This window comes from Giraffa tippelskirchi, chromosome 4, assembly GCF_054371585.1.
Source record: "Giraffa tippelskirchi isolate mGirTip1 chromosome 4, T2T-mGirTip1v1.2.pri, whole genome shotgun sequence".
Lineage (NCBI taxonomy): Eukaryota > Metazoa > Chordata > Mammalia > Artiodactyla > Giraffidae > Giraffa > Giraffa tippelskirchi.
In genome coordinates, this window is record NC_137278.1 from 136,032,136 (window position 1) to 136,050,943 (window position 18,808).

The window sequence follows — 18,808 nt, forward strand, 5'->3', positions numbered from 1 at the left end:
GTGAGGGTCACTAAGAGATCTCTAAGTGATTGTTTAACAAAACCAAACTATCAGTCAACAACTCAGCTACTTAGCTTTGGCACTTCACTACCCCAATATCGGGATTAGATTTTAGGTTCACTCAGAATCTTGCCCACTATAATCCTATGAATTGTAATCCTATCGATTGCAAGAAAATGCCAGTAGAAAAGAACACAAAAAATGATTCTAACGCTTCTGAAAAACCGAGGTCATCACAGTGAACCAAAGCAGAAACAAACAGATGAGGGGAGCCAAGCAAGGCTTACAGAGCTGAGACCTGAGCCAAAAGTAAGGTGCCTGCTCCTGAGAATCTGGTGGACGAGAGCAAGTACCGCACAGTCTATTACACTCAGGGAACTGGAATAAACTGGTTATTTCAACATCAGAACAAGAGTTGTCCAACATAATTACATGCTTGCAGATCACCTTTAAAAGTTGTCAAAATATATGTTTAGACTAGTGGCTATGAGGATGCGTTATCAACTGGTGTTTTGTAGTTTGGCTTAGAACAAAAAGAAAAGACCTAACCTTTTCACAGAAGTAAGATAGATATCAAATTATATCTGTGGTATTTATGATTCATTTTTTTTTCTGGCAGAACTAGCAAGTCAATGAAACATAATACTGCAGGTATTTTTTTAAATGATTACCATCAATCTGATGGAATGACTTGATTTTGCATCTTATCTGTATTCCTTTATAAATAGTTGCTCAGTTTATCCATTATGTACCTGGGGTCAGCAGATAGGACAGAGCTGCTATTGGTGATTTTTTCTTTTAAATCAAAGGATAAGCTTAAGAAAGTACAAATTTTGCCTAAACACAGAGAAGAAAGCAGATGTATTACCCAGATGTTCTATCAAATTAAAGGCATCTATGCAGCTTGACAGGATTCGAGAGAAAAAATATAGAACTATTTATAGTTGCAGTTATTCTGCTGGTAATGGAAACTAATAGATTCACTAGTTAATGTCAATGCAAAGGAGAAACTAAATTTAAGTGAATAAAACAGAAATGGCTTTACTGAAACATCATCTAGGTAGAACAAAGCTGCAGCTGTTGCTCTTATGACCTAATATAGTACTGAGAAGCAAATGATTTATGATGCTAATATGATAATTATACTTCCCTACTAAGGGGATCTGGTTACTGTTTGATATTCTCATTTCTGGTAATCTAACATAATTGAAAAAGTTCATTTCTCAGCAAAAATAAAATAGTCAAAATCAAAGTGACACTTTGAGGGCTTTTTATCAAAATAGGTGCAGAATCAGAGGGAAAAAATTCTAAAAAGGCAAAAATGTTCATTTTGTTTTCTTCTTGACATAAGTCATTTTAAAATGTAATATTTGGGAATGCATTTTTAGCATTGCCATAATGCCTCACTTTGTACTACAGAAGTACCTCCTTGAATGGCATCATGGTTAGTTCATTTAGTTTTGGCACTTGGAATATAAAAAGCATGTGGGACTTCTATGTTATCCGTTCATCAGAGCTGCTGAGAAAACTGGTTATTCTATGAAAAGTCTTTGCCTTGACATGTGAATAACATTTTGTATGGATGCAAAATTAAAGTTCAATTGGAAATGAGGTTCAACAAACATTCATTGCCTGGTTTATACATATTTTGCACAGTCATTGTCTTCTTAGGCTCTGGGGATACCAAGAAGAACCAAAGTTAAGGAATTTGAAGCATGATAAATGCTGTTTTTAGGATAATTAGTTAAGTGCTAGGCTAGACAGACTAATGGAGTATTGTAGGACTACCAAAGAAAACACAGTATACACAGATATCAACTGATTTATTACTGGCAAAACTCAAATAATTGAGGATTTGGTAAAAAGAAATCCACTATTTAGTTTTCCTAACTTTATGAATCACATAACAATTAGTTTAAAATTAAAAAAACAAAAAAAAAAATTTTAAACTTTATCAATGCAGTTACTATAGTAAGATTAAAGGAATAAAGTCATTGGTGGTACTAGTTGTGACATTCATAAAGGACCCAATAGAAATGTGTAGAAATCCACTCAGAATAATGGGTTAATAAGAAAACAGTAGAAACCTCAGCAGAAAGTTGCAGTTCACATGATTACTTGTCCATCAATCAGAAATGGAAATCACTCCAATTGCAAAGTGAAGAGAAAACTTCTACAGCAAAGATGAGTAAGATGTACCTAAAATGGGTAATAAAAAGACCCATTATCTACATTTTATAACTTAGATAATCTATCATCCATCAGAAAACACAAAATGACCTCATGAGAACCTCATGGATAAGACCCAGATTGCCTGCTAAGCAGTGTCCCAGCAATAAAATTAATCAGAATTAGGCATACACACAGCATCAGTACAACAGGTCATTGGGTTCAAATAACATATTCTTTATGGTGACTGTGACTGAAATCATCAGAGGAACAGCAAGTATATCAGAGACAGCAGGGAAAAACAGACCATGGCCTGGTGCAAAGGGCATGAATTAAGGAGACTGACAGGGTTGATCTGCAACTTAGCTGCATGATCCTGGGCAATGACTTAGTCTCAGTTTATCTGAAACTAGTGATAAAATTACTTCCCTGGTATCTCACAGGTTGTGCAAAGAACACAAATGACAATTCAAAAGCATGTTGTAAAAAAATAAAACATTATCTAAACATAAATTAAGTTCTTGCACACAGAACGGATTCATATCATGTCATGATATAAAGAAATGTAAACAGAAACTTCCTGGGTGTATTATAAAATGTCTGGCACTTGTAAAGGTCTGATCTTACTTCATCTTCATTTTATCCTGGTTTTCACAGATGATGAAAAATTGCAGGTTATTAGTTGCCTGAAGTCAACCATTAGAAGTGATATAATGGGAACCTAATTCCACAACTGTACATCTTTTTTAATATACTAATGTCTCCTAAACTGCTCTAAATAATTCCAAGAAGCCCTCTAATGCTAAATATAAGTTGATAAGAAATTAAATTAGCACAGTGAGTATAAGTCAGAAAAGTTTTTTGAAAAGCAAATAATGAAAAAACTACAGTGAAATTTATTGATACAGCATTCACAATTAGAAGAATTAACAGAAAAGCTCCATAAAATAAACAAATACAATATTCTGACAAGTAATTAAAGATACTCATGTGCCAAGGATGGAGCTAAGCCATATGAGTACAAATATCAGGATGCAGATGGCATAGAAACTGTCCTCAGGAATCCCATGATTTAGTAAATGTACAATTAAAAAAATGTTAAAAGAATGGCCCATATCACCTTAGGATATCAAGATAGGTTCACATATTCAGATTGGGCAGGATGTCTAGTGATCTGCCAGGTAGTCCTATACCTGAAACTCTGTTTGCCTACTGGACTATAAGTCTATGAAAACTGGATATCAGCATATATCTAATGTTTGACCTGAATACCAACACCCACCAGCCACTATTTTTAAAGCAACCACACACTTGGACCACCATTTCCTATCAGTCCATAATATCCAGATATAATGCAGGCTTGCCCAGTCTCCATCCTCAAGCCTACACCCCATGTCTACCACCATCCTATGGTATCATACTTGGTCTCCAGGTTCCAGCGTCTCTTCCTCTGGCCTCAGTTTTACAGGATCTACTGAATTTTGATGACAGGTAGGTGAAAATCTCTTTTCCCTATTACCAGAGGCTGTAAATTTACAGGTTATAGGCCTCAAAATATTAACTGCAATTCTAAAATGGGGCCAAAGAGTCATTATCAATGAAAAGGAAGTTAATAACGAAATATAAAACACAAAGACAGGAGAATTTCTTTCCAGGCTAAGATGGCTGTGTTCTACTACCCAAGGCAATGGGCTTGATTCATAAAACCTCTACGCAGTATAACCCTGTGGCTTCTGGCACATCCATCAACCCATCAACCAGTTTCCTCACCATTAAAATGTAGATTATAATACCTACAGGCTTCCCTGGTGGCTCAGATAGTTAAGAATCTGCCTGCAATGCAGGAGACCCAGGTTCTATCCCTGGGATGTGAAGATCCCCGGAGAACGGAATGGCTACCTTACTCTAGTATTCTTGCCTGGAGAATTCCATGGAGAGAGGAGCCTGGCAGGCTACAGTCCATGGGGTCGCAAAAAGTTGGACATGACTAAGACACTAACATTTTCACTTTCTATAATACCTACATCAGAAAGTGAAAAATAAACTAACTGATACGTATATAAAAGTGACTTGAAGACTGTTAGATATTAATACTACCTACTTTTTTTAAACTTCATTCTTTAATAAATTTTGTCATCCTTTGCCTTGTTAGGCACCCATTTTTCCTTCTGACTTTTTAGGTTGATTATCCCTACCAATCATTCTCTTTTTTAATATAATAAAAGAAGTTTAAACATAGAAAAAGATAACACTAACTCAGCAAATATTTTTGAATGACCTCAACATCTTAAACACTGTTGGTTATTGCTTTCAATGAAAAGAAATGTGAATCAGGAAATGTTTCCTCACTTTTCTGAATATGGATGGATCCGTCTCTTACCACAGCTTTTACGGGCATATAAACTCAATGACCATACTATTTAAATGAAAAAAACTGTGGCATTATCGTCTAATCATTCCTGGAATGCAAATTCCAAATTGAATTCATGGATTTGTTTAGAGTTCTGTCTTTCCCATCCTCAGAAAGATAAAAGGGTGCACCCCCACTACTCAGATAATTCTGGAAGTGAAAAAAAAATAGCTAAAGTGAGAAGAAGGAAACAAAAAAAAACACTCATGGATATGTCAAATTTGTTAGGGCAAGAACTTTTTTTTTTTGGAGTCATGATTGGGACCTAGTACTATTAATACTTACCCATCAAGTAATTTAGAAAATTAATAAATATTCTCCCTACATTATGGTAAAAACTGCCTTGTTTCAGAGTTTCCCCTGTTGTATCTGCCTTCTTGATTAATGTATTAACATCAATTCAACCACCCAAACTAGAGTTGGGCCGTTTTTTACTTTTCTTTTCCCCATTTTTGATGTTCAGTCAGTCATCAAGTTTTATCCTTTTTATATTCAACCTTATCTTAAGTACATTCGGTCTAGAATGCACTTCCTCTCAACTCCATTTTACCCTTTGTTTAAATTTTTATTTCAGCGTCACCATTTATGTTAAGGTTAAATTAGTTGTCTCAACCTCATGGTCTTACAGCACTTGGCGGGTCTCAGTTCAGTTCACTCACTCAATCGTGTCCGACTCTTTGCGACCCCATGGACTCCAGCATGCCAGGTTTCGCTGTCCAACATCATATTCCAGAGCTTGCTCAAACTCATGTCCATCGAGTCAGTGATGCCATCCAACCATCTCATCCTCTGTTGTCCCCTCCTCCTCCCGCCTTCAATCTTTCCCAGCATCAGGGTCTTTTCAAATGAGTCAGCTCTTAGCATCAGGTGGCCAAAGTATTGGAGTTTCAGCTTTAGCATCAGTCCTTCCAATGAATATTCAGGACTGATTTCCTTTAGGATGGACTGGTTGGATCTCCTTGCTGTCCAAGGGACTCTCAAGAGTCTTCTCCAACACCACAGTTCAAACGCATCAATTCTTTGGTGCTCAGCTATCTTTACAGTCCAGCTCTCACATCATTACATGACTACTGGAAAAACCATAGCTTTGACTAGAAGGACCTTTGTTGGCAAAGTAATGTCTCTACTTCTTAATATACTGTCTAGGTTGGTCATAACTTTTCTACCAAGGAGCAAGTGTCTTTTAATCTCATGGCTGCAGTCACCATCTGCAGTGATTTTGAAGCCCAAGAAAATAAAGTCTGTCACTGTTTCCCTATCTATTTGCCATGAAGTGATGGGATTGGATGCCACGATCTTTGTTTTTCAAATGTTGAGTTTGCAGTCAACTTTTTCACTCTCCTCTTTTACTTTCATCAAGAGGCTCTTTAGTTTGTCTTCACTTTCTGCATCTGCATATCTGAGGTTATTGATATTTCTCCCAGCAATCTTGATTCCAGCTTGTGTTTCATCCAGCCCAGCATTTCGCATGATGTACTCTGCACATAAGTTAAATAAGCACGGTGACAATACACAGTCTTGACGTACTCCTTTCCCTATTTGGAACTAGTCTGTTGTTCCATGTCCGGTTCTAACTGTTGCTTCTTGACCTGCATATAGATTTCTCAGGAGGCAGGTAAGGTGGTCTGGTATTCCCATCTCCTTAAGAATTTTCCACAATTTGTTGTGATCCACACAGTCAAAGGCTTTGGCATAATCAATAAAGCAGAAGTAGATATTTTTTCTGGAACCCTCTTGCTATTTGGATGATCCAAGGGATGTTGGCAATTTGATTTCTGGTTCCTCTGATTTTTCTAGATCCAGCTTAAACATCTGGAATTTCATGATTCATGAACTGTTAAAGCCTAGCTTGGAGAATTTTGAGCATTACTTTACTAGCGTGTGAGATGAGTGCAATTGTGCGGGAGTTTGAGCATTCTTTGGCATTGCCTTTCTTTGGGATCGGAATGAAAACTGACCTTTTCCAGCTCTGTGGCCACTGCTGAGTTTTGCAAATTTGCTGGCATATTGAGTGCAACACTTTCACAGCATCTTCTTTTAGGATTTGAAATAGCTCAGCTGGAATTCCATCACCTCCACTAGCTTTGTTCATAGTGATGCTTCCTAAGGCCCACTTGACTTCACATTCCAGGATATCTGGCTCTAGGTGAGCGATCACACCATCGTGGTTATCTGGGTCATGAAGATTTTTTTTGTATAGTTCTTCTGTGTAGTCTTGCCACCTCTTCTTATCTTCTGCTTCTGTTAGGTCCATACCATTTCTGTCCTTTATTGTGCCTATCTTTGCATGAAATGTTCCCCTGGTAACAAAATCACTAGACTTTGCAGGTCTAGAATTAATAAATCCCGTTCTGTCGCTATGGAATCAAAAACTGAATTACTGCATTACTAGCTATTAATACTAAAATACAGTTTTTTTCAGTTGGTCTTCTCATTAAAGTATAGAAAAGAGATATAAAAATGAGTGATTATTTTAAATAAATTAATTTGCAGCTTATACTGAACAGAATCTCAATCACAGAGTAATGTATGTGCATGCTAAGTCACTTCAGTTGTGTACAACTCTTTGTGACCCCATGGACTGCAGCCCTTCAGGCTCCTCTGTCCATGGGATTCCCCAAACAAGAACACTGGAGTAGGTTGCCATGCCTACATTCTCACAAATTGGCTACCTCCAAGAAGAGAAAATCTGGGTGAAAAAAAGAGAGAGAAAAGCTATCCATCTCATTATCACACTGTATGCTCATGACTTGATTTTGTTTTCCACGTGGTCTATGAGCTCTTAGAGAGCAAGCCACTGTCTTAAGCTACTTTATTTCCTCAGAACCTGGAACAACACTTAGCATATTAAGGATGCTCCACTGGGCAGTGAATAAATGACAGAACGAATTATAAGCATTTTGTCAGTCTAGAAAAGTTACTAGCACTCAGTTCCTCAAAATGAACTTAATTATCTATGTAATAATAAAGATATTTTATATTTCCAGAAATATATTGCATTGAGCCACACTGAGGTATATCCACGTACAAAACAGGCCAACAGGAGAATGTCCCTTCAAGATAGCAGTCTTCTAGTGTTTGGACAATATCATAAAAAGAAGGGACTCTGCCTCTCCTCCACCCTGCCCACTGATCCAGCAAATTATCAGCCAGAAACATTTCCTACCTGCAGCACAGAAGACACCATGGAAGAAGGAAACGGACAATTCGGTGAGTCCCTTGGGCATCTCATCCTCCCAGCCCTACCCCAAGTGGCAACTCTAAGGATTTCCTCCATCCACAAATTACAATACTATTCCTGAGAAGAGCTCCAGGAAATACAATTTCTCCATCTTGTTACATTCCCAGTGATGCTTAGTGTTGTTTTAGTTCCTCTCAATAGCCCTTACCTATTCCCACAACCCTCTCTCAATAAGTCAGCTCCAAAGATATCCCTGGAAGTTAAACATGTCTCTTTTTGAACTCCCATTATTCATTCTCACATCCCAACCAGATGAGCTAATGCTTTTCTAGGAAAGCCCAATATATATCACAAACCTATCAGATTCTAATTGAGTTTATTAGTTTCTTCATCATCTAAAAAAGTTTTATTGTAGTAACATACATATATATCACAAAAATTGCCATATAAATCATTCTTAAGTGTACAATTTGGTGGCATTAATTCTGTTCACAATGTTGTGCAATCATAACCACTGTTTCCAAAACTTTTTCTGTTTTTAAAATCACCCCAGAGACTCTGGGAACCATTAAGCAACAACTCCATATTTCCTCTTTCCTCTACTTCACAGTAACCTCTAATCTACTTTGTCTCTGCAAATTTGCCTATTCTAGATGTTTCATATAAATGGAATCATGATATTTGTCCTTTTGTTCACTTAGCATGATCATGTCAAGGTTCATCTAAGTTGTATTGTGTATCAAAACTCCTTTCTTTTTTGGTTGACTAATATTCCATTGTAGGTATATACTACATTTTGTTTATCCATTCATCTGTTGATGAACACTTGAGTTATTTCCACCTTTCAGCTATCGTGAATAATACTGCAATGAAACAATAGTTATACATATTTGTTTAGGTCTCTTGTTTTCAATTCTTCTGTGTATATACCTAGTAGTGGAATTGCTGAGTAATGCAGTAATTTTATTTTTAGCTTTCCAAGGAACCACCAAATTGTTTTCTGCAGTGGCTGTACCATTTTTGATAGCCATCAGCAATGCAGGAAGGTGTCAACTTCCCCATATCCTTGCCAATACTTGTAATTTTCTGTTTTTTAAAATCAGCCATTCGAGCATATGTGAAATGATGTCATGATTTTGACTTGCATTTCCCTAATGACAAATGATGCTAAGCATCTTTTCATGCACAACTGACCATCTGAAGATCTTTTTTGGAGAAAGATCTGCTCAAGTCCTTTCCTCATTTTTTACTTGGACTGTTTGTCTTTTTGTAAAGCTATAAGAGTTTTTTATGTATTCTGGATATTAAAGGCTTATCAGATATATTATTTCCAAATGTTTTTCCCATTATTTTTTTCATTTTCTTGATAATATCTTCTGTTGCACTGAAGTTTTCATTTTGAAAAGTCCAAGTTTATCTATTTGCTGTGTTGTCCATACTCTTGGTGTTCTAGCTAAGAATCCACTGCCAAATCAAAGGTCATAAATGTTTACCTCTTTCTTCTTCTAACAGTTTTATTGTTTTGGCTCTTCTATTTAAGTCTTTGATCTATTTTGAGTTAACTTTTATATGTGATGTGAGATTGGGGGCCAACTGCATTCTTTTGGAATATGGAATCCAGTTATCACAAAAACATCTGTTTAAAAAAGACTTTTTTCCACATTAAGTGTACTTGGCACCATTTTCAAAAATCAACTGGTCATTTCTGGGCAAGTTCGTAACTCTCAGTTCTATGCTGTTGGTCTATATGTTTATCCATATGCACATATCTCACTGTTTTGATTACTGTAGTAGCTCTCTAGTAAGTTTTGAAATAAATAAATGTGAGTCCTCCAAATTTATTCTTCTTTTTCAAAATCGTTTTGGCTATTTGGGGCCCCTTGCAATTCCACATGAACATGAGTCAGCTTTTTCATTTCTGTATCCTTTATCATTTTAACAAACGTATTTTTACAATTTTAGATTTAATAACATGAACAACAGTCAATCTTAAAATTGAACTAATTTTTATTTAATTTTACCAATTTGGTATTATTTTTTAAAACTTTGGCTAAGATGGTTGATGCTCTGTAAAGGACAAGTGGTATCAATTATAGAGGTATGTTCCAACATCTTGGAAAGCTACCACTATCACTCCACAGTCCAACTGCTTCCAGTCTCTTAAGACCCCCAGGGTTCCCAATGGAACACCACCCTGAGTTTGCAGTTGGCTATGGTTCAGCTGAAACTTGGTTCTAGTCATTGATATGTCAGTTCCCAGATTACAGTGATTACACATGCCCTGGGGATGAAAGAAGATACCACACATACATTTCTATTGTCTTTAAACTCAAAGCACATGTGAGTCATAACTCCATGCTTAACCTACCACAGTAGGCTTGATTTCAAAATCAGTTTTTAAAGCCTAGGAGAGACGAGAACATAGAAATATAAGGGAAAAAAACACTATAGGTCCACATTCCCTTATCTAAAACTTTTGATGCCAAAGTTCAGAATTTTTTAGAATTCAGAAAGAAAATAACTCTTCTCTGTACATATTGTATATGACTACGCAACCTCAGTGGGGCCTGGGACAGCATCTCTTACTCAACTATGATCACATTTTGCAGCCAAAAATGTGAACACTAGTGGGATGAATAAAAAACATCAGTAGTTTCATGTTGGCTGTGGTCAGGTTTTTTCATCAGATCTGACAGGTTTTGTAACATGAATTACCAGAAAAATTTTTTTCTAGCACTTTTTGGATTTTTGAATTGTGAGTAAGGATTTATGCAAGTTTAACTACTAAGAGTATATTTAGAACACAAACAGAAAATCTCTATTATAGCAGCTTGTCAGATACACATAGAGCAAAAAGCTTGCAACTACCTTAGAATGAAAGACTAAGAAGGAAAGACTCCTAGACTTTCATCACTTCTCAACATCTCACAAGCTGGCTGTGGTAGTGGTTTAGTCGCTAGAAGTTGTGTTCAATTCTCTGTGACCCCATGGACTGTAGCCTGCCAGGCTCCTCTGTCCATAGGATTTCCCAGGCAAGAATATAGGAATGGGTTGCCATTTCCTTCTTCAATCTCACAAGCTGAGTGTTTAGCAAATCAAAATTTCTCCCAGTAATCAGCTACAAATAAACTCTAACCCAGAAAGTGAACCCTAAATTTGCATAAAAGGAAAATCAGAATTGATATATCATTTCTAATTATCAAATTGACAGAAAATAGTTATTAATACCTAACATTAGCAAAGATGCAAGGACAGATATTGCTACTGTTGGACTGTGTAAGTTTCTTGGTAGCAATTTGACAAATGCAGCAACAGTTTCAATACTAGTCATACCCTTTGAATTTATAATTCTATTTCTACGAAACAATACTTGCTTTCTTAAATCAACGAGGATACAGCTATATGATGATACATAATGCAATTATTTAATTTTGGAAGAAAACACTCATGACATGGAAAATTTTAACAATGTATTTAATGTGAAAAAGATTATAAAATGAGATTTTAGTACATACCCAAAATAATTGAAAGCAGGAACTCAAATACTTGTACACTAATGTTCATGGCAGCATTATTCACAACAGCCAAAAGGTAGAAGCAATATAAGTGTTCATCCATGGACAAATGGATAAACAAAACATACAATGGAACATTGTTTAGCCTTAAAAGCAAGTTCTGACACATGTAACAACATGAATCCTAAGGCTATTATAAGTGAAATTAGCCAATCATAAAAGGCCAAATACTCTATGATTCCACCTACATGAGGTCCCTGAATAGTCAAATACAGAGGGAAAGAGCTTAAATGGTGGTTACCAGAGGCTGGTGGGAGGGAGGAACCGGGAGCCATTGTTTAATGGGTGCAGAGTTTCACTTCTGCAAGATGAACAAGCTCTGGAGATGGATGGTGGGGATGGTTACACAACATGAACTTGTTTTATGCCACTGAACCATACACTTAAAAATGGTTACAGTGGTAAACTTTACATTATATATATTTTACTACAATGAGAGGGAAAAAAAAAGGGTAGCTTAAAGTCTGCCAACAATTGTGGATAAGGTTGTAAGGCAGTAGGGACTGGGAGTTCTCAGATGAGCAGAAATAAGATCTGTGTCATGCTCTACCCTCCTTAGCAGAAACCTCTCTAAAGGGACCCCCCTGGTAGTCCACTGCTTAAGAATTTGCCTTCCAATGAAGGTGTGTGGGTTTGATCCTTGGTTGGGAAATCAAGATACCACATGCCATAGGGCAACTAAGCCTACAGACCTCGAGCTCTAGAGCCTGCAAGCTGCAACTCCTGAGCCCACGCACTGCAACTAAAGAAGCCCATGAGCCCATGTGCTGCAACCAAGACCCAGTGTAGACAAAAAATTGAAAAAAAAAAAAAACACCTCTCTTTAGTTCATAATCTGTGTCAGTGGTGGTGGGTATAGAGGGCTCTCATGGTGCCTTTATCACCTGGCTTGTATTTTAACTCTCCCTTTTGCCATGAATCATTTTCCAATTAACTGAAGAGGGTATTAAAAAAAACCCCAAAAAAACCCATGTACACACTATGATATTTAAAATTTGTGTGGGGGTAAAAATAAACTTCAGCAAAAGATAATGGGTGGCAGAATATCAGGTGTTTTTACTTGTCTATATTTTTCAAATTTTCCACAGTGAACATAATATAAATGTGAACATGTCAAGAAGCAGCTCAGCCTTAACATGCTCACACCAAAGTCGTTGATTTCTGCCCTGCACTCTGCCTTCGCTCTATAAAAGACTTGTGAACAGTGAATTATCAATAACCATAGAGAATGGTAAACAGTGTTAGTTGCTCAGTCATGTCCGACTCTTTGGGGCCCCATGGATTCAGCCTGCCAGGCTCCTCTGTCCGTGGGATTTCCCAGGCAAGAATACTGGAGTAGGTTGCCATTCACTTCTCCAGGGGATCTTCCCAACCCAGGGCTTGATCTCTAGTCTCCGACATAACAGGCAGATTCTTAACCATCTGAACCACCAGGAAAGCCCTCTACAAAAGACTTGCTATACCCCAAGTCTCCCCCATCTCAGTAATTTGGTCAAATTAATCAGACCAAAACTGTTGGAATCATCTCTGATCCCCTACCCTCCTACCCCACATTTGGCTCCTCAATAAATCACATCAGTTGAATTTTCACAATCTACCCAGAAACTAGCTACTTGTCACCATTCCCATTGGGCCTAGACAACAGAGACTAACACTTGGAAAGTGCTTACTGTGCTCCAGTGCCTGTTTCGTGGTAAGTCCTTTTTATATATGAACCCATCTCCTCCTCACAACTTCCCTAAAAAAGTAAAGATAAGTACTATATAATAGTTTCTTTTATAGTGATGAGGAGGCATGGAGAAGCCAAGGATTTTCCCCAAGATTACACAGCTCACAAGCAGGAGAATCCTAATTTGAACCCAGGAGCCCACAGGCTGCGCTTGTACCTATTATATTATACTGGCCTTGGATAGCTTGCTTTCCTGCATTATTTGCTGCTGCTGCTGCTGCTGCTGCTGCTGCTGCTGCTAAGTCGCTTCAGTCGTGTCCGACTCTGTGCGACCCCATAGACGGCAGCCCACCAGGCTCCGCCGTCCCTGGGATTCTCCAGGCAAGAACACTGGAGTGGGTTGCCATTTCCTTCTCCAATGCATGAAAGGGAAAAGTGAAAGTGAAGTCGCTCAGTCGTGTCCGACTCTTAGCGACCCCATGGACTATAGCCTATCAGGCTCCTCCGTCCATGGGATTTTCCAGGCAAGAGTACTGGAGTGGGGTGCCATTGCCTTCTCTGCCTGCATTATTTAAGTCTCTGTAAAATTGCCTCCGAGACACTGTCCCTCAAATCCTAAATTACACAGCCCCAGAGCAGAGCCCTTGCTCACCTTTCCTTTAGTACTGAATTAATAATCACTTATTACAGATTGTAAGTGAGGGCTTCCCTCATAGCTCAATTGGTAAAGAATCCGCCTGCAATTCAGGAGACACCAGTTCGATTCCTGGGTCAGGAAGAGCCACTGGAGAAGGGATAAGTTACTCACTCCAGTATTCCTGGGCTTCCCTTATGGCTCAGCTGGTAAAGAATTCGCCTGCAATGTGGGAGACCTGGGTTCAATCCCTGAGTTGGGAAGATCCCCTGTAGAGGGAAAAGGCTATCCAGTCCAGTATTCTGGCCTGGAGAATTCCATGGACTGTATAGTCCATGGGGTCGCAAATTATGGGGCTTCCCTTGTGGCTCAGCTGGTAAAAAATCTGCCTGAAATGCGGAAGACGTTCGATTTCTGGATTAGGAAGATCCCCTGGAGAAGGGAACAGCTACCCACTTCAGTATTCTAGCCTAGAGAATTCCATGGACTGTATAGTCCATGGGGTTGCAAAGAGTCAGACACAACTGAGCAACTTTCACTTCACTTTTTCATTACAGAGTATGTGAGTTCCACAAAGGCAGGGATTGTGCCCTGTTTGTAGCTGAATCCCAAGCACCTAGGATAGTGTCTGGGCCATAGCAGACAATCCGCAATTCTCTGCTGAATGACTGGCCAAACGGATGCCTGACTTCTCCAAGGCTGGCTGCCTGCTGGAGTCAGACAGATCCAAACTCAAATCCAGACCCATCACTTCCTAACTCTGTGACTTTGGGCAGCTTAACCAACCTTTCTATGCTTCAGAGTCTACACTGACAAATGGGGCTAATAGTACTGATACTTCCTCTTAAGGCTGTTTGGCAAAAGAAACCAGCTGTAAAATATTTAGCATGGTACCTGCACAGAGTAAACATTAGATAAAATATTAGCTACAAGTATTATATAATGAGAGAGGGAGAAAATGTTACCTTTGAACCTTCCTGAAGCTCTTTTCAATTTTTAAAAAGGAGTATAGCCTTTGGAAAATGTCACGGGGTAAGAATGCTGACAGCAGTTTATTAAATCTTTCGTTGTGTCAAAAAATTAGGAAGGTGTATATAAATTCGGTCTAATACTGAAAATGAAGAAATGTAAATCCCATTCTTATGCATTCCCTACTATATTAATATTTAGATATTTCTGTCCATTATTTAAAGTCTGAATATATAGATACATTTTTCAAGCCACCAGTTAAATAGCAGGCTGAGACAACAAAAATTTCTTCCAAATGAATTAGTTTTTAATAGTTCAGAACATTATCTTAGGCTAAATAGAACTGAAGGCCTACGCCATGATGGTGACTGAATTCCCATCTAAACAGCCTCGAGTGGTGCCACCGCTCCAGGAAAACGGGATAAGAAAATAAAGGACAGCCCCAGCAACATAAGCCTCCACCTCTTCCTCGTTCACCCTTTAATAGCCAGTAGCCTCAGGAGACTGCTCAAAGGTGGGACACCTAGATCTGGGCCCTTCTGTTGAAGGAGTGGCGAGGGCCATGACTGTCCTAACTGAGGACCTGGAAAGTGTACTATTAATAGGTGGCTGTTTGAAGGAAGCTCTGATTTTGGATGCGAAGGGAGGAATCATAGCAAGAAGTATCTGCCCGTGTCCCAGGGTGCTGAGCTCCTTCTGCAGGACTGCAGCCCTAGCGACAAGGACTGCTCTAGATGGGCCTAGGGACATGGATGATTCCCAGTCCTCACTCTCACAGTCTTCTGAGCACAGTGCTTCTTAGCTAGGAATGCCCTGCTTTAGAAGGTTTGAACCCGTGCTCTTTGCTCCACAGAAGAATAACCAACTCCTCATGTCTCTTCGTTCATTAAGCTGTGATTGTGTAACTTGAAATACTAGTTCTGGGAGAATGGCATTGAGACATGTGTATTGTCATATGTGAAACAGAGCACCATTCCATGTTCGATGCATGTGACAAGGGCTCGGGGCCGGGGCAGTGGGATGATCCAGAGGGATGGGAGGGGGAGGGAGGTGGGTGGGGGGTTCGGGAAGGGGAACACATGTAAACCCATGGCTGATTCTTGTCAATGTATGGCAAAAACTATTACAATATTGTAAAGTAATTAGCCCCCAAGTAAAATAAATAAATTTATAAAAAAAAAAAAAAAAAAGAAATACTAGTTCAGTTGCCAGCTGGTACAGACCTCCTACTTCTCTCCCTGGCAGCTGGAGGTGGGGCATGGTGACAGGGGAGGCAGGCAGATTCAGACAGGAACATTTCACCCCAATTTAGGAGCTCTTTTAATGAGTTGGAAAGCTGTTTCTTTTAGAATCCCACCAAGGACTTCAGCCTTGTGATTATCCTCCAGCTGGCCAGAGGCAGCTAAGACGGTTCAGGCATTTCTACTCTAGAAAATATCACCAAGTAGTTCTTTAATTGAGACGTCCAAAATAAAAAGATCACCTGAACCTAGGGAAATCACCTTAGAGAAGAAAATATTTAAATTTTCTCAATATATGTATTTAATGTGCTAATTACAGAAATCATAATACAAATGACTGCCTCTCCCCAAGCAGTGAATAATAATCCTAAGACTTGTTCCAGGATCAAATGTCTTATGTTTCTGGTGCTCTGGGAGCTTATCTCATGCCTTTTTTTTTTTCCCTGGTCCTTCCTGTTCCTGTAGCAAGTTTACATAAGCATATTTATTTCACACAAAATAATACCTATCGTTTATTTATCATGCAATGTGAACTAAGCACTACAGCTTAGTAAAAACAGCCATTAAGACATTGGCATGTGGGCTTTTAGGTAAATAAACACACAAGTGACATCCAGAGAGAACAGATGCCTGCACAGGGTTGGGGAACAGAAGAGATTCCTGAGCCAGCTTGGCTGGGCTGGAAGAGGCTGCCTCTAATATGAGCCCTGAGGAAACAGGAGACCATCTAAGAGTCAGCTATGACAACAAAATCCACACTGGAACGAAACTGGAAAGGTGAAAAAGCTCGATAAGTGGGCACCTCGTGATCTGAGCACAAATCAAAAGAGTCAACGTTTTTAAGTGTTGTCTTCTCTTATTCTACGCAACAATGAACCATTTCTCAATTGAATTGTGACATGCGATGGAAAGTGAATTTTATGTGACAACTGGTGACAACCAGCTCACTGGCTGGACCGAGAAGAAGCTCCAGAGCACTTCCCAAAGTCAAGTTTATGCCAAAAAAAAGTCACGGTCACTGTTTGGTGGTCTGCTGCCCGTCTGATCCACTATAGCTTTCTGAATCCCAGCAGTGAAACCATTACATCTGACAAGTATCCTCAGTAAATCGATGAGATGCACCGAAAACTGCAATGCCTGTAGCCGGCACAGTTCAACAGAAAGGACCGAATTCTTCTCTATGACAATGCCTGACTGAACATTGATACCTCAGAAGTTGAGCAAATCGGGCTACGAAGTTTTGCCTCATCCGCCATATTCACCTGACCTCTCGCCAACCAACTACCACGTCTTCAAGGACATTGACAACTTTTTTCAGGGAAAACACTTCCACAACCAGCAGGAGGCAGAAAATGCTTTCCAAGAGTTCATCGAATCCCGAAGTGCAGATTTGTATGCTACAGGAATAAACAAACTTATTTCTTGTTGGCAAAAATGTGTTGATTATAATGGCTCCTATTTTGATTAATAAAGGTGTGTCTGAGCCTAGTTATAATGATTTAAAATTCATGGTCCAAAACTACAATTACTTTTTCACCAACCTAAATAATATAATGATGGTAGTAGTGGGAATAAACAGAATTAGATGATATTAAGGCCTTAGATTTCATGCAAAGATAGGCTCGATAAAGGACAGAAATGGTATGGACCTAACAGAAGCAGAAGATATTAAGAAGAGGTGGCAAGAATACACAGAAGAACTGTACAAAAAAGATCTTCACGACCCAGATAATCACGATGCTGTGATCACTCACCTAGAGCCAGACATCCTGGAATGTGAAGTCAAGTGGGCCTTAGAAAGCATCACTATGAACAAAGCTAGTGGAGGTGATGGAATTCCAGTCGAGCTATTTCAAATCCTCAAAGGTGATGCTGTGAAAGTGCTGCACTCGATATACCAGCAAATTTGGAAAACTCAGCAGTGGCCACAGGACTGGAAGAGGTCAGTCTTCGTTCCAATCCCAAAGAAAGGCAATGCCAAAGAATGCTCAAACTACTGCACAATTGCACTCATCTCACATGCTAGTAAAGTAATGCTCAAAATTCTCCAAGCCAGGCTTCAGCAATACGTGAACCGTGAACTTCCAGATGTTCAAGCTGGTTTTAGAAAAGGCAGAGGAACCAGAGATCAAATTGCCAATATCCGCTGGATCATCGAAAAAGCAAGAGAGTTCCAGAAAAACATCTATTTCTGCTTTATTGACTATGCCAAAGCCTTTGACTGTGTGGATCACAATAAACTGTGGAAAATTCTTCAAGAGATGGGAAAACCAGACCATCTGACCTGTCTCTTGAGAAACCTGTATGCAGGTCAGGAAGCAAGTTAGAACTGGACATGGAACAACAGACTGGTTCCAAACAGGAAAAGGAGTACGTCAAGGCTGTGTATTGTCACCCTGCTTATTTAACTTATATGCAGAGTACATCATGAGAAACGCTGGGCTGGAAGAAACACAAGCTGGAATCAAGAATGCTAGGAGAAATATCAATAACCTCAGATATGCGGATGACACCACCCTTATGGCAGAAAGTGAAGAAGAACTAAAGAGCCTCTTGATGAAGGTGAAGGAGGAGAGTGAAAAAGTTGGCTTAAAGCTCAACGTTCAGAAAACTAAGATCATGGCATCTGGTCCCATCACTTCATGGGAAATAGATGGGGAAACAGTGGAAACAGTGTCAGACTTTATTTTGGGGGGCTCCAGAATCACTGCTGATGGTGATCACAGCCATGAAATTAAAAGACGCTTACTTCTTGGAAGGAAGGTTATGGCCAACCTAGATAGCATATTTAAAAGCAGAGACATTACTTTGCCAACAAAAGTCCATCTAGTCAAGGCTATGGTTTTTCCAGTGGTCGTGTATGGATGTGAGAGTTGGACGGTGAAGAAAGCTGAGCGCCGCAGAATTGATGCTTTTGAACTGTGGTGTTGGAGAAGACTCTTGAGAGTCCCTTGGACTGC

The 18,808-nt window shown here is 39.1% G+C and overlaps 1 protein-coding gene across 5 annotated transcripts in view; it reads right to left on the reverse strand.

Moving 5' to 3' along the window:
* ANO6 (anoctamin 6) overlaps window positions 1-18,808 on the reverse strand; it is a 226,014-nt gene that overhangs the window by 131,180 nt on the left and 76,026 nt on the right. Inside the window, exon 1 of one of the 5 annotated variants that reach the window (XM_081593570.1) lies at window positions 2,088-2,199. The exons of the other annotated variants lie outside the window; for them this stretch is intronic. The gene's annotated coding sequence lies outside the window, so the exon portion shown is untranslated. Of the gene's footprint in view, window positions 1-2,087; window positions 2,200-18,808 lie in introns of those variants that run through there. 5 annotated transcript variants of the gene reach the window in all.